Source organism: Ambystoma mexicanum, chromosome 1p (assembly GCF_040938575.1).
Source record: "Ambystoma mexicanum isolate Mex_15411 chromosome 1p, UKY_AmexF1_1, whole genome shotgun sequence".
Classification (NCBI taxonomy): domain Eukaryota; kingdom Metazoa; phylum Chordata; class Amphibia; order Caudata; family Ambystomatidae; genus Ambystoma; species Ambystoma mexicanum.
The window spans coordinates 956,612,896-956,626,058 of NC_090921.1; the positions used below are offsets into that span (position 1 = coordinate 956,612,896).

Below are 13,163 nucleotides of genomic sequence, written 5' to 3' on the forward strand. Positions count from 1 at the left end.
CTTCTCCCGCCTCTTTTACTGCTCTTCCTTACTCTTTGGACTTCCTACTTCTCGCCTTGCCCCTCTTAAATCCATCTACCACTCTGCGGTTTGCACTCTGTCTCCTTACCTCCCGTGACTCCATCTCTACCTCTCTCTCCTACCTTGGTTGGCTTCCTTTTCACTATCAACTTAAATTTAAATTTCTCTGCCTTATCTTCAAATGTCTCCATGGTCTTACCCTCCCCTTATCTCTCCTCCCTTCTCTCCTTCTACTCCCCCTCCCTTCGGTCCGCTGACCATTTCCTTCTCACTTCACCCTCACCCCCCCTGTGCCTCCTCCCGTTTTCGCTCCTTCCAACTCCTAGCTCCTCTACACTGGAACTCCCTTCCTCTTGCAATCCGTTCTACCTCCACCTTCACTTCATTCTGCACTTCCCTTAAATCTCTCCTTCTCCATTCTCCTCCTTGAAATCCCTTCCCCCTTCTGCTTCCCCCCCCTCTCTCTTCCCCAACTTTCTCCTCTCCCCTGCCTCCACTCTTCTCCTCCACTCCCCCCTATTCTGTCCCATCTCCCCTTTTCCTCCCTATCCCCTTCAGTTAATTGCTCTTCTCATTGTTTTGCTGTTTGATTGATTCATATTATAATTGCTTCAACAGTTTCTTTTTTTTTTTAAAGGTTTTATTAATTTAATCAAACCAAACAACAATACAACCAAACATGCATTTTACAACAATACCATTGTTCAATACTCAATCTTGATCACTGCTCCCCCCCTCGCACCCCCTTCCATGAGCCTGTTTATTCTTCGTACTCTATCTGCGGTACACAGCGGGGTCTCACTTCCCGTAGATTCTGTTCGGTCTTGTGTCGCTCCAAATAATTCCGGTATTAATGATTTCCATGCCATCAGGGAACCTGTCTCTTCCTCCCCCCCTGCAGTGCTTGCCTCTTGCCATACCATTGTTTCTGCCTCTGCCCATTTCTGTAACTCTTTCCACCACACCTCCACCCGTGGCTTGTGACAAGTCTTCCATCCCATTGCAATCCTTCGTTTCATCTTTCAATTTACCAACATGTTTAAGTTTGGACGATCTGGGGAACACTCCCAACAAGCAAGCCCATGCTGCATCTGTAATTTGTGACCCCCTTTTCCGCTAGCTTTTGTGCGACATCTCCCCAGAACCATTCAATTATCGGGCATGACCAAAACATGTGTGTCATATCAGCATTTTCCTCGGTGCACTTGGGACACGCTTGTCGTCCAGCGTTTCCGAACTTGGATATCCTCATAGGTGTCATATATTCTCAGAGTTATGTATAGTTGTATTTGTTTCAGTCTTGCATTTCTTGACGCCTTTTTTGTGGTATCCCAGGGCTCGTTCCCACATCCCATCTTCTATCAGGGTTCCCGCTTCCGCTTCCCAATCTATTCTCAATTGTGTCAAGTCTTTCCCGACCTTAGACATCATCATCTCGTACAGTCTATAAATCTCATGCCCCCCCCTCCGATATGTCATATATTCCCTCTATAATCGTGTCTGGTTCTTCTTTCAATACTGTTTCAGGCCATGTTTTCCTAATTTTCTGTACCGTCCTGTGATATGTAATGTACTGGCCCCCATGCAATCCCGTTTCCTCCCCAAGAGTTGCAAAATCTAAAATGGTCCCCTCCTGCCAATCATCACCCAACGTAACCAGCCCCACCGATTCCCAGTGAGACCTGATTATCGCCCTTAACTGCGTATCCTCCCCTGCAAGTGCGATTAGCGGTACCTGCGGGGAGCATGGGAATGGGTTCTCCATCATCTGGCATGCCCGATGCCACATCTGCCATCCCAGTGTCATCATCCTAGGGCGCTCTTTCATTTCAGACTTAGGAAGCCAGATAATTTCTTTTAAGTAAAATGGAGCGCTATCGTGTCTGAATAGTCTAGATTCAGGGGTCTCTTCCTCCGAGAGCCACTTAGCCACATATTGCAGCTGACTTGGTATATAATAAACCTCAAAATTAGGCAGTTTTATCCCTCCTTTTTCATAGAAGTTCTGCAGCTTCCATAGAGCCACTTTGTTTCGGGTACCATGCCACAAGAAATCCCTACATATACTGTTCAATTTGGCAAAGAACTTCTTAGGTATCATATATGGAATATTACTGTAATAATGCAGGAGCCTAGGCAGGACCATCATTTTTAGCATTGCACCCCGTCCCATTATAGCTAGGGGCAACTTTACCCAGAATTGCATACACTTCTCAATTTTCCCGATTGCCACCTCAGTATTGTGCCTATGTTCCTCCTCTACCGTGTGGTACACGTCTATCCCAAGGTACCGGAAAGTACTTACCGCCCATGGTATTTGTAGCACTGGTAGCCATTCCTCGGGGTTCCCTTATAACTGCCTAGCGGGAACATACTATATTTCTGAGGGTTCACAGCTATCCCAGACAGCCCTGCATATCTCTTCATCACCTCCAGTATGTACTGGAGATTTTCCTCTGGATACCTTAAGTATGATATGATATGGCATTTGTAACGCGCCTATACACAGTGTTTCAAGGCGCGACGAGGCGGGGGGGGGAACAGGGGGAGACCGACAACGATCCTACTAGGCCAGGTGTCATTCAGATCACGCAAGTACAAGGGTAGAGGGGAAAGGGAAAAGTGCAAGTGCAAGGGGAAGGGGAGAGGGGAAAGTGCAGTACATGGTTAGTAGAATACAAGATAAATAATAGGGCCAGCTGGTGGCAAGTGCAAGGTAAGTGCCGGGAGGAGGGGCTGTAGGATACAGAGACAGTCCCGTAGTGCAGGTAGGCAGTGCAGGGAAGAGTGGCTGGGCCAAGGACCGAGATCGGTGAGTGGCCCAGTTGCAGATTCAGTGCAGGTTTGCTGATTTTAGCAGGGGAGAGAGGGAGAGAAAGCGGAGGCAAAGAGGAAGGTTTTGAGGTGCTTCCGGAACCAGAGATGGTTCTCCTCATGTTTCAGGGAGGCAGGAAGGCTGTTCCAGAGGGAGGCCCCTGCTGCAGAGAGAGATCTACCCCCAACTCGTTGCTTGGAGAAGCGGCTGACCCTGAGGGAGTTGGAGGTGGATGAGCGAAGAGCTTGAGAAGGAAGATATTTAGGAAGAGAGAGTTGAAGGTATTTTGGCCCAAGGCCCCAGACGGCCTTGTGGACAATGCAGAGGGTTTTGAACTTAATCCTCGCAGCCACTGGAGCCAGTGTAGTGATTTCAGTCCTGGAGAGATACGGTCCTTGGGCTTGAGGCCAAGGACAAGTCTTGCAGTCCTGTTCTGGATGAGTTGCAAAGGGCGGAGAGTAGAGGCAGGAAGATTTAGATAGAGGCTCTTACAGTAGTCCAGATTCGAGAGAACCAGGGCTCTAGAGACAGTGAGCTGCTGGGTGAAGGAGAGGAAAGGAAGGATACCTCTGAGGAGGTGTAGCTGGTAGTGTGACTTCAGAGATGTCAGATATGTGAGGAGAGAAAGAGAGTGTGGAGTCGAAGATGACCCCGGGGTTTTTTGCCTTGCAGGTAGGAGCAGGGAGAGGGCCAAGGGAGGCCGGCCATAGAGCTGCAGGGAAGGAGGGAGTGGGTGTGCCGATGAGTAGAATCTCAGTCTTATTGGCATTAAGGCAGAGGTCGTTGGCGGCACACCATTCATGGATAGCAGAAAGACAGTCAGAGATGAGGGAAGGGGAAGAGGAGGCCGAGGGTAGCCTAAAAATGAGCTGGGTATCATCCGCATAGCACTGAAAGTTGGGACAGAGAGCAGGTATGCGGTGAGCAAGAAGTGCCAGATACTGGTTGAGCAGCCAGGGGGAGAGGTTAGATCCCTGGGGGACACCACAGGTAGAGAAAAAGATGTCAGAGAGGAAGGACCCCAGTTGGACCTGGGAGGGTCGATTGGAGAGGAAGGAGGTCAGCCACGCCAGAGCCTGACCAGTGATACCCAGGTTATCACACAGACGGTTGAGCAGGATGGTGTGGTTGACAGTGTCAAAGGCAGAAGAGAGATCGAGCAAAATGAGAACACAAGGGGTGTTAGAGTCAAGGTTTGAGAGCAGGTCCTCACGGATATTCAGGAGAGCAGTTTCCGTGCTTCTGGCAGCTCTGAAGCCAGACTGATGGTCATGAAGACTACCAACAGATTCAGCATGGAGATTATGCTGGGAGTTGGCCAGTTTCTCCAGGAGCTTGCCCAGGAAGTGAGTGATAGAGATTGGGCGATAGTTAGCTGGGCAGCAGGGGTCGGAAGAGGGTTTCTTAAGAAGGGGGTGCACAAGGGAGTGCTTGAGGGGGGGATGGGAAGACTCCAGAGGCGAAGGAGTGATTGCAGAAGTCAGCCAGGGCAGGAGCCAAGGAGTCGATGTGGTCCTTGATAGTTTTGGAGGAACAGGGGTGGACCTGTTTTGACGAGACTTTCATAGATCGGACTTGTCTCGAAACCTTGTCAGCAGAAAAAAGGGGAAAGGCAGAGAAGGAGGGAGGAGGGGTGGCTGCAGAAGGGCCAGAGGAAGAGCAGGGAATAGAGGGGGGGAGGTGATAGGAGGAGAGTGAGGACAGGATGTCCTGAGTTTTGAAATGAAGTGAGAGGCCAGTGCCGTGCAGAGGGCCTGGGAGGGGACAGGAGAGGTAGAGACTGCAGCAGGGTTGGCCAGCTCCTTGCAGATTTTAAAGAGTTCAGCTAAATTGTTAGATGCCGCAGAGATACGGGCTTGGATAAGGGCTCTCTTCTTGGTGAGAACGGAGAGCCGGTATTGCCTTTGGAGCAGGTGGCAGGCCAGTTTGTCAGAGGATGAACATGAAGCACGCCATTTCCTCTCTGCCACCCTTCACTTGCGTTTAAGGGTGACCAGATCCGCAACAGATCTGCATACAAGGAGATCAAGTGTCGTTCCCCCCCACCTCAATACCTATCGTATCATATTGTTGTCTGAGGTATATCGCTAGAGGCTCTAGGGCCAATACATAAAGCATCGGGGACCAAGGGCACCCCTGCCTAGTGCCTCTGCCAAGTTGCCATCTCTCAGATATTACTGATCCTGTTCTAACTCTGGCCAGTGGTTCACTGTATAGCATCCTTGTCCATCTCATGTACCCAGGTCCCAACCCGTATTTCTCCAAGGCCTCCAGCAGCCATGGCCACTTGACCGAATCGAAAGCTTTGACCACATCTAAGGACACAATCGCCATTTCACCTCCAGTCGCACTGCCCCATTCAACCATCCGTCGGAGTCGCCTATGGTTATGAGTTATGTTCCTATTCGGGACATAGCCTGTCTGATCAGGGTGAATTAGCTTGCCAATTACTCTTCGCAATCTGTTTGCCAGGACAGCGGTCAATATCTTACTGTCCTGGTTCAGCATCGAGAGTAATTGCTTCAACTGTTATATTGTTTGTTTTATGTATTATGTTGTTCCATGTAGAGCGCTTTGGCGTAAGGCGCTTTATAAATCAATAATTACAAATACACCTTCTGCTGACATGCAGGGGAACTCAAGAAGCCCGGGAAACCTACTTAATGAAATTCCTGGGGAAATGAAGTACAGGCGATGAAGAGGAGTGGTGCACACGACTGATGAGTGGGGAGAAAACAGACTGGGCAGTGGCAGTGGTATTATTCTTCAAACAAATCAGTCTGGTACAGGAGTTTAAAAGGAGCAATAGAGGCCCATGATCATGATTATGGATGCTTAGCACAGCAGCACAACAAGGCGTTTTAGACATTCTAAGACATTGGATACAGTAAAATAGTGAAATGGAAACCCTCATAGTTGGGGGAGAGGGGTTGGTAAAAATTGTATTAAAATGAAAGAAAGAAAAAAAAAACGGTTGCCAGATATACAAACATAACTACTTCAGTTTCCTGCGCTGGGCTATTAGGAAATCGTTGTACACAAATGAGTACAGTTAAACATAAAGGTAATAGTAACCCACTGAATAGACCAAATGGTTTTCGAAACAATTAATTAACTGAATTAAATAATAGGAATGGTCCAGATAAACAGTGGTACCCTTGTTTTTAACATCGGAACATGCAAACCAAAAAATCCTATTAATTCCATCATTAGAAAAATGCCAAACATAAAATATTGCAGACAAAAGCCTAATGTTGCTTGTGCATAAACACGGTTTATCTGGACCATTCCTATTATTTAATTCAGATAATAAATTGTTTGGAAAACCATTTGGACTATTCAGGTAACTATTACCTTTTAGTTTTAACTGTACTAAGTTGTGGACCCCGATTTCCTGATAACCCAGCGCAGGAAACTGAAGTAGTCTTTTTGGAATTTCAAGTTTTAGCTGCGGGGCGAACTGAAGCCATACCTTTGGTACAAGCAGCAGGGTTATCAACAACAGATTAAGCATTTGTTTTACTAAGTCAGTGGATAGGCACACTGCTCGAAGTTTCACCACCTACACTTCTCATAGATATACAAAGATGTCTGGGTCTTTAATTTAGTTGCTTAGTAATTACTTCTTACATTAAGGATGGAGAAACCTACCGACTTGCTCAGGCCCCAACTGACAAGCACACTGAACATTCTTTCAAATAATTCACTCAATTCTCTGAGCTCTCATACACACTTAGATTGCATCTCTCATTCATGATCCCTAGCAGGGCAGACAAACAGAAGAAAACATCTATTCCCTTACATACACTTGATTCACAAATCACACTTTCATTCTGCTCGATCACCAACCAGAACACTTCCTCACTCCTGGCATAGACACAGCATTCAACATACACTCAAGCACACCTCCCCTTCCAATATTATCAACCAACCATACAAAAACTAGACCATGCCAATAAACAGGGAGGTGAAAACCTAGGACCCAATGATTAAATGCAGGGAAAACACCATGCCTATGACTAGCAGCATGCACTGATGGACACATACACAAAGCTAGCATTCAACACCAAACACTAGGACAACTTAAGGATATGTCATCCACCCAGTCACGTTCACACTCCTAGCAGAGAACTATGAAGAATGATCCCCTCCCGCCCTGTGCTTGTTCCCAGACCAAGCAACGGCCCACTGTTCCACTCACCTCACTTGGGTACAGCATATGCCTTAAGGAGTAGGTACAATAATTTTCAAGCCAACATGTGCATAGATCAGTGCCAAGTACAGCCCCCAAATGCAGTGTTATCACTGAACTGCCAACTCAAGGCCAAATTAAAATGCTGAGGCCTGCCATACCTCGGACATAAGTACAAATTAATCCACGTGTGCCAAATTCTGGGACTTTCTGAGCCCCACAATTTCAGGACAAATCCCTAACCAATCCACCATGCTCTCCTCTTCAATACGATGAAGAAACATTCTTACAAATTACTTAGTCGCACGCATATGCAACGCCTGTACTTAATCACGTGTAGCCATACTATTTCTCCAGTATGGGATCTGGCATGGATTCACATGCTCATGAATATTCCCCGTTGTCAGGCTGGGAATCATCTGTAAAAGAAAAAACTGTTTCACTTTCACTTAAAAACTGTATTTCTCCTCTAAACCAATCACTGTGCTCTGGGTCATACTGCACCCATCCAATGACAGTCTTCTCCCAAAGTCCCTCCTTTGACAGCCCTCCTCAGATTTTTACTGCATGCTTCAGTGTTGGGAGTCTTCGACTTTGCTCTCCAAGCTATTTGTACATTTTGGTGTGTTTTTGGTGGGGAGAAGTTCTATTTTTGTTTCAAAGAAGCCTGCATGCTCTTTGCTTCTCTGCCGACAGCGGGGACCCGTTGTCAGTGAAGTTCCACGCCCCTCAAGGGTGAAGATCGTCGAAGATTCTAGAAGGCCATCGGGCCTATTTTAGCATCCTCCGACCATGACGGAGGAGAAGGCGGGAAGGTCCCTCTTCAGGCCCTGCACCAAATGCGGACTACAGAATGTGTTTGTGAATGACAAGTACCTGCAATGCCTCTACTGGCTGCGCCCGGACAACAAGGAGGTGGATTACGAGATATTCCTCAGGTTCTCCAAGAAGACTACAAAGGACATGCACAGTAGAGGTGGTGTGGCTTACCCAGGAACGACTGGTCCGAGGAGCAGTCTTCTAAGTTCTTTGAGGGCGCCTCATCCTTGGGGGCCCAAGATAAGGCCAAGAGCCGCAAGCCCGAGTCCACCGGGTTCACCGCTGAAGTGGGTTCCAAGGTGGATGGGGTGCGATCGAGATCACCTTCCGCCTCCATTGCCAGCCGAACATCTAACTCCTCTTCGAAGAGGAAGTCATCTACCCCACTACGTGACAAATTCAAGAAGCTGCGGATGGAGGAGAAGGCCGAACAGCCCAACGAGGCTCAACCGGCTCGGGCCTCGCCAGCGCCTGCTACTGTCATGACAGCTAAGGGCACTGATCCTGCGAAGGTAGCCCCTGCAGCTCGGGTGTCCCTACCCCCGAAGGCGCGACACCGCCGCAGTGACTGGAAAGTATGCTGGCACACCAGAAGGGGGGAACCAGCTCGGGCCACGGTTCAAGACCCATACGGGGAGTGAAGGGAGCAGCCTAGGGGGCCCCAAAGCAGCCCTCCCACACCATCGCCCAAGCCATGGAGGTCTGGTCCACAGACAGCAAAGAGCAGGAGTCCTTACACATGGTCCACCAGGATGTTGAAGAGGAGGACGACGACAACTGCGCTGGGCCTAGTTTTCCTGTACTGCCTTCTCAGCGGAGGGACGTTTCCTTTGATAGTCTGTCGACCCTGCACACCTTGGTGTCAGAGATCCAGATGAGGATGCCTCCGGCACCTATGGTCCCCCAGGTCCCCGATCAGCCTTTGGCGAAGAAGAGGAAGTGTCATCAGACGTCCCCATTTCAGCCTCCACCACCACATCAGGTCCCTTCTCCCCCAGCAGACCCAGACACAGGGACCGATACGGCCACGACAACAGAGGACGATGACAATATTTCTGCAGCGAATGGCGAATCTCCACATTTGGATGCTCCACATAGGGTGTCCCCACCGGATGAGGTGGGATGGTTCCACTCCATAATCTCCTGAGCCTCAGCTATTCCAGCTAGTGCCTGAGGAAACAAAGAAGGAGGACTTCTTGTACCAGAGGCACGAGGCCAAGAGGAAAATGATCATAGCGGTGCCCCTTCTGGACGATGTTTGGGAAGAGGGCCTGGTCCACATGAAGAACCTGTGCACGACTCCAGCCAAACTGGATAGGCTTGAGAAGAAATATCGGGTGCCAGACTCTGCACCTAAGTGCTTGAGGTCGCAGTCATTGCCGGATACAGTGGTACCGGCGGCCACGATGAAGACTTTCGGCCAACTGGTCCTTCGTCGTCTTCGGTCCCTCCGGACAGCAAAGGGAAGAGGATGGACGCCATGGGAAATAAAGTGATTTGCACCACGGCATCCAATATCAAGACGGCCAACACACTGGCGATCCTAGCTAGGTACAACAGGGATTTGTGGTACAAGCTTCGGCCTATTCTGGAGTTCCTCCCCGACGATAAGAGGATGGAGGCAAACGCTCCCTTCCAGGAAGGGGAGGTAGCGTGATGGGAAACAGTGTCTGCCTTCATCGCCATGGCTGGATGAATGCCACAAATTTCTGCTAGGAGGCCCAAGCAAAGGTGCTGGACATGCCCTTCGACTGAGGGAATCTGTTTGGGAAAGTGGATACCGAGGCGGCCCGTTACCTGGGCACTCTCCAGCAGCACTGCTCTTCTTTTCGCTCCTCCAGGGCAAAGTCGAGTAGGTCTTCAAAGGGCTTCTCCACATCGTACAATCAGCCTTCCAGATCCACAACTCAACCTACAGAGGCTGTTCCCAGGTCTATGGTAGCGAGGACCCACTCGGCTGCAGGGCAGAATGCCAGCGCTGAAGCAAGCCTGAACCGACCGGGACGTTGGGGCCCCCACGTGTGCACCCTGGTGGGATGCCGGCTGACATTCAGCGAGTGGTAAATGATCACCACTGACAGATGGGTGCTGGACACTCTCGCCCAAAGACACACCCTGGAGTTTCATCGCAGGTGTCCGCCGATCCCTCCCGTTACCCGTCAGGAGCAGCACATCCCTCAGCTCCTGGAAGAGGTACGGGCCATGCTGTGAAAAGGGGCGATAGAGGTAGTTCGCCATCTGAGCCTTTTCTAGATAATTTCTGGTCAGAAAGAAGACAGGGGGCTGGAGGCCCATCCTAGACATACAACATCAGAACAAATACCTAAAGTCCCAAAAGTTCAGGATGGTCACGTTGCAACACATGCTCGGCCAACTTGAAAAAGGAGACTTCTTGACATCGGAAGTTTCTACATTTCGTAGTGCAGGGGCAGCACTACCAGTTCAAGGCTATACCTTTCGGCTTGAAGTCTACCCCCAGAGTGTTCACAAAAATGCCTGGCACACTGGCGTCCCTTCTGTGTCTACAGGGCATACACGTTTACCCGTACCTGGACGACTGGCTGATTCGCGCCCGCTCGTGGGAGCTGGCCGACACACACACAGTCTACCGTCCAGCTACTGACAGATCAGGGATTCTCCATCAACTATCCAAAATCCTGCTGAACGCCATCACAGAATACGCTGTTCTTAGGCGCTAAACTCAATACGCTGTCTTGCCTGGCATCTCCCTTGGAGGAGAGGGTAGCAGCCTTTCAAGGTAAGGTGCAAGGACTGTTGTCGACAAAGACAGCCACGGTGCGGTCCACCAATTTGTTGCTGGGCATGATGTCGTTCTGCATCTACCTCATCCAGCTCTGCAGGTTGCAAATGCCACCGCTTTTGGAATTCCTGGATGCCTGCTGGAAACAGCTGTCCGGAATCTTCACGAGCAAGATCTCAACAATGAGATCCATCCGGCGATAGGATGGTGGGGTGTCGGCTCCAACATCGCCCAAGGCACAGGATTTCAGAAACCCCCATACCAGGAGACAATCACCACGGATGCCTCCCTGGAAGGATGGGGATCCCACACTGGATGTGTGCACGCCAGAGGCCTGTGGCAGCCGTAGAAGGATCTTCATATCAACATCCTGGAGCTACGGGCAGTTCTGGGCCCTCAAGTCCTTCCTACTGTCTCTGCAAGGCAAGGTGGTGAGGATCTTCACAGACAACGCCACTACCATGTTCTACATCGGAAAGCAGAGGGGCACTCAATGCCCGGCGCTCTCCAAAGAAGCACAGGCGTTGTGGTGCTGGGCCGTCGGACAGGGGATGTTCCTCCCTCTCGACCTGGCGTGAGTCAAGAACACCATCGCAGACTCCTTCAGCAGGGAACCTGTGCTCCTGCTACAAGTGGGAGCTTCAGCAGGATCAGATGGACTGCCTGTTTGTCAAATGGGGCAGGCCCCAGATCTGTTTGCAACGGAGGCAAACTCCAAGTGTCAAAGGTTTGCCAGCAGATTCCACCAACCGAGGAGCCTGGGGGACACGTACTCCTTCCCTTCGCAAGGGCTGTTTCTGTACGCGTTTCCTCAGTTCCCTCTCCTGCTACGAGTCATCAACACACTATCCATGCAAGATGATGGCCGAGGCAGATTTGGTATCCAGACCTTCTCAGCCTGTCAGCTTCGCCTCCGGTCAAGCTGCCAGTGGTTCCGGATCTTCTCACCAGAGATGGGGGCACAATCCTTCATCACAACCCAGGATCGCTGAGCCTGAGGAATTGGCTCCTGTAGCACTAGAGTTTGGAGTTTATGAGTTGCCTGCTGATTGCAGGGAGGTCCTCGCAGAGGCCAGGGCGTCATCGACTTTGAAGTGCTATGGCCACAAGTGGAACCGCTTCGCTACATGGTGCTCGTCTCAGAAGATCACCCCTCTCAGGGTCACGGCCCCACAGATCCTTCCATACTTGCTATCCTTGGCCAAGGCCGGACTGACGCATTGCCTGTACATCTGGCGGCTATTTCCTGCTACACCAGGTCTCCCTGAAAATTGTCGTTTTGCTCCTACAGACTCGTCAAGGAATTTCTCAAAGAACTTCTTCTATATTTCCCACCGGTGAAGGCTCCTGTCACGGCGTGGGAACTCAATGTGGTTCTGACAAAGCTCGTAGGAGCTCGCCGTGGAGCATATGCATAGGGCTCATTCAAGTTCCTCTTGTGGAAAACGTCTTTCCTTGTGGCCTTCACCTCTGCCAGGAAGGTAGGTGAGATCCAGGCCCTATCCTGTAAGCAACCATACGTGACTTTCCATGAATCGAGGGTGTTGTTGCATATGCACCCCTCCTTCATGCCGAAGGTTCTGTCAGAATTCCACCTCAACGAGCCTTTGGTGGTACCTGTTATTTTCCCCCAAAACCTTTGTCACCGACGGAAAGGGCCTTGCAGTTGCCTGGAGTTACCTGAGAGAAAAGATTTGAAATCTTGCACATGAAGGTCACCTAGGAAGGATTCTCACCAAAAGAAGGCTTACCGAAGTATACTGGTGGTTGGGGATGCTGAAGAGCTAGTAAAAACAACCAAGCCATGTGACCTTTGGGGTAAAAAGCAAGACAAATCATAGCATACCATTGCAACCAGTGGAGGTTCCAGACTCAGTTTGGAAAGAAATGGCCATGGACATTGCTGGACCGTATGAGATCTTGGAAGCACATAAAATATACATAGTTGTGTTCATGGACTATACCTCCAGATGGGTTGAATAGAGTGCAACAGAAGGCACTGTGAACAAGTAAAATTGTGAGATTTATGGAAGGAATTTTTCAACAGAAAAGGGGATCCACAAGAGGTTGTGACTGATAATGGAGTTGTTTGTTTCTGAAAATATGCAGTCTTTATTGACAGACGGAGGAATTGAGCACAGGTATACTTGAATGGCTTTGTAAAAGCAAATTCATTGACATGGAAAAACACTCTTAAGGAAGCTCTCCATGCCCTACAGGATAACTCCAACCCCCTCCCACACACACCCCATTTCCACCACTTGTGTGGAGCCTTTTGTTATAATGGCTGGTAGGTTGCCATGCAACAGACTGAGACCATCATGGCTATCTTTGAAGAATTTCTAGAGGGTTCATATGGAGGATGTACATATGAGAGTAAGGCAGATGAAGTACAAAGAGTATTATGATGGCACCAAGGGTACACATGATCCCAAATTTGAGGTAGGAGAGTGGGTATGTGTGAAGGAACCCAGGAAAGTGCTCAAGGGCCTTTCCAAATTCAGAGAGGCACAAATGGTGGGAAAAGTAGGAGGGAAGTGTTACGTTGGACAATG

The 13,163-nt window shown here is 49.6% G+C and overlaps 1 protein-coding gene across 1 annotated transcript in view; it reads left to right on the forward strand.

Moving 5' to 3' along the window:
- The window catches only part of RSPRY1 (ring finger and SPRY domain containing 1), a 1,045,708-nt gene that overhangs the window by 995,642 nt on the left and 36,903 nt on the right, over positions 1 to 13,163 (forward strand). The gene's annotated exons all lie outside the window — the stretch shown is intronic.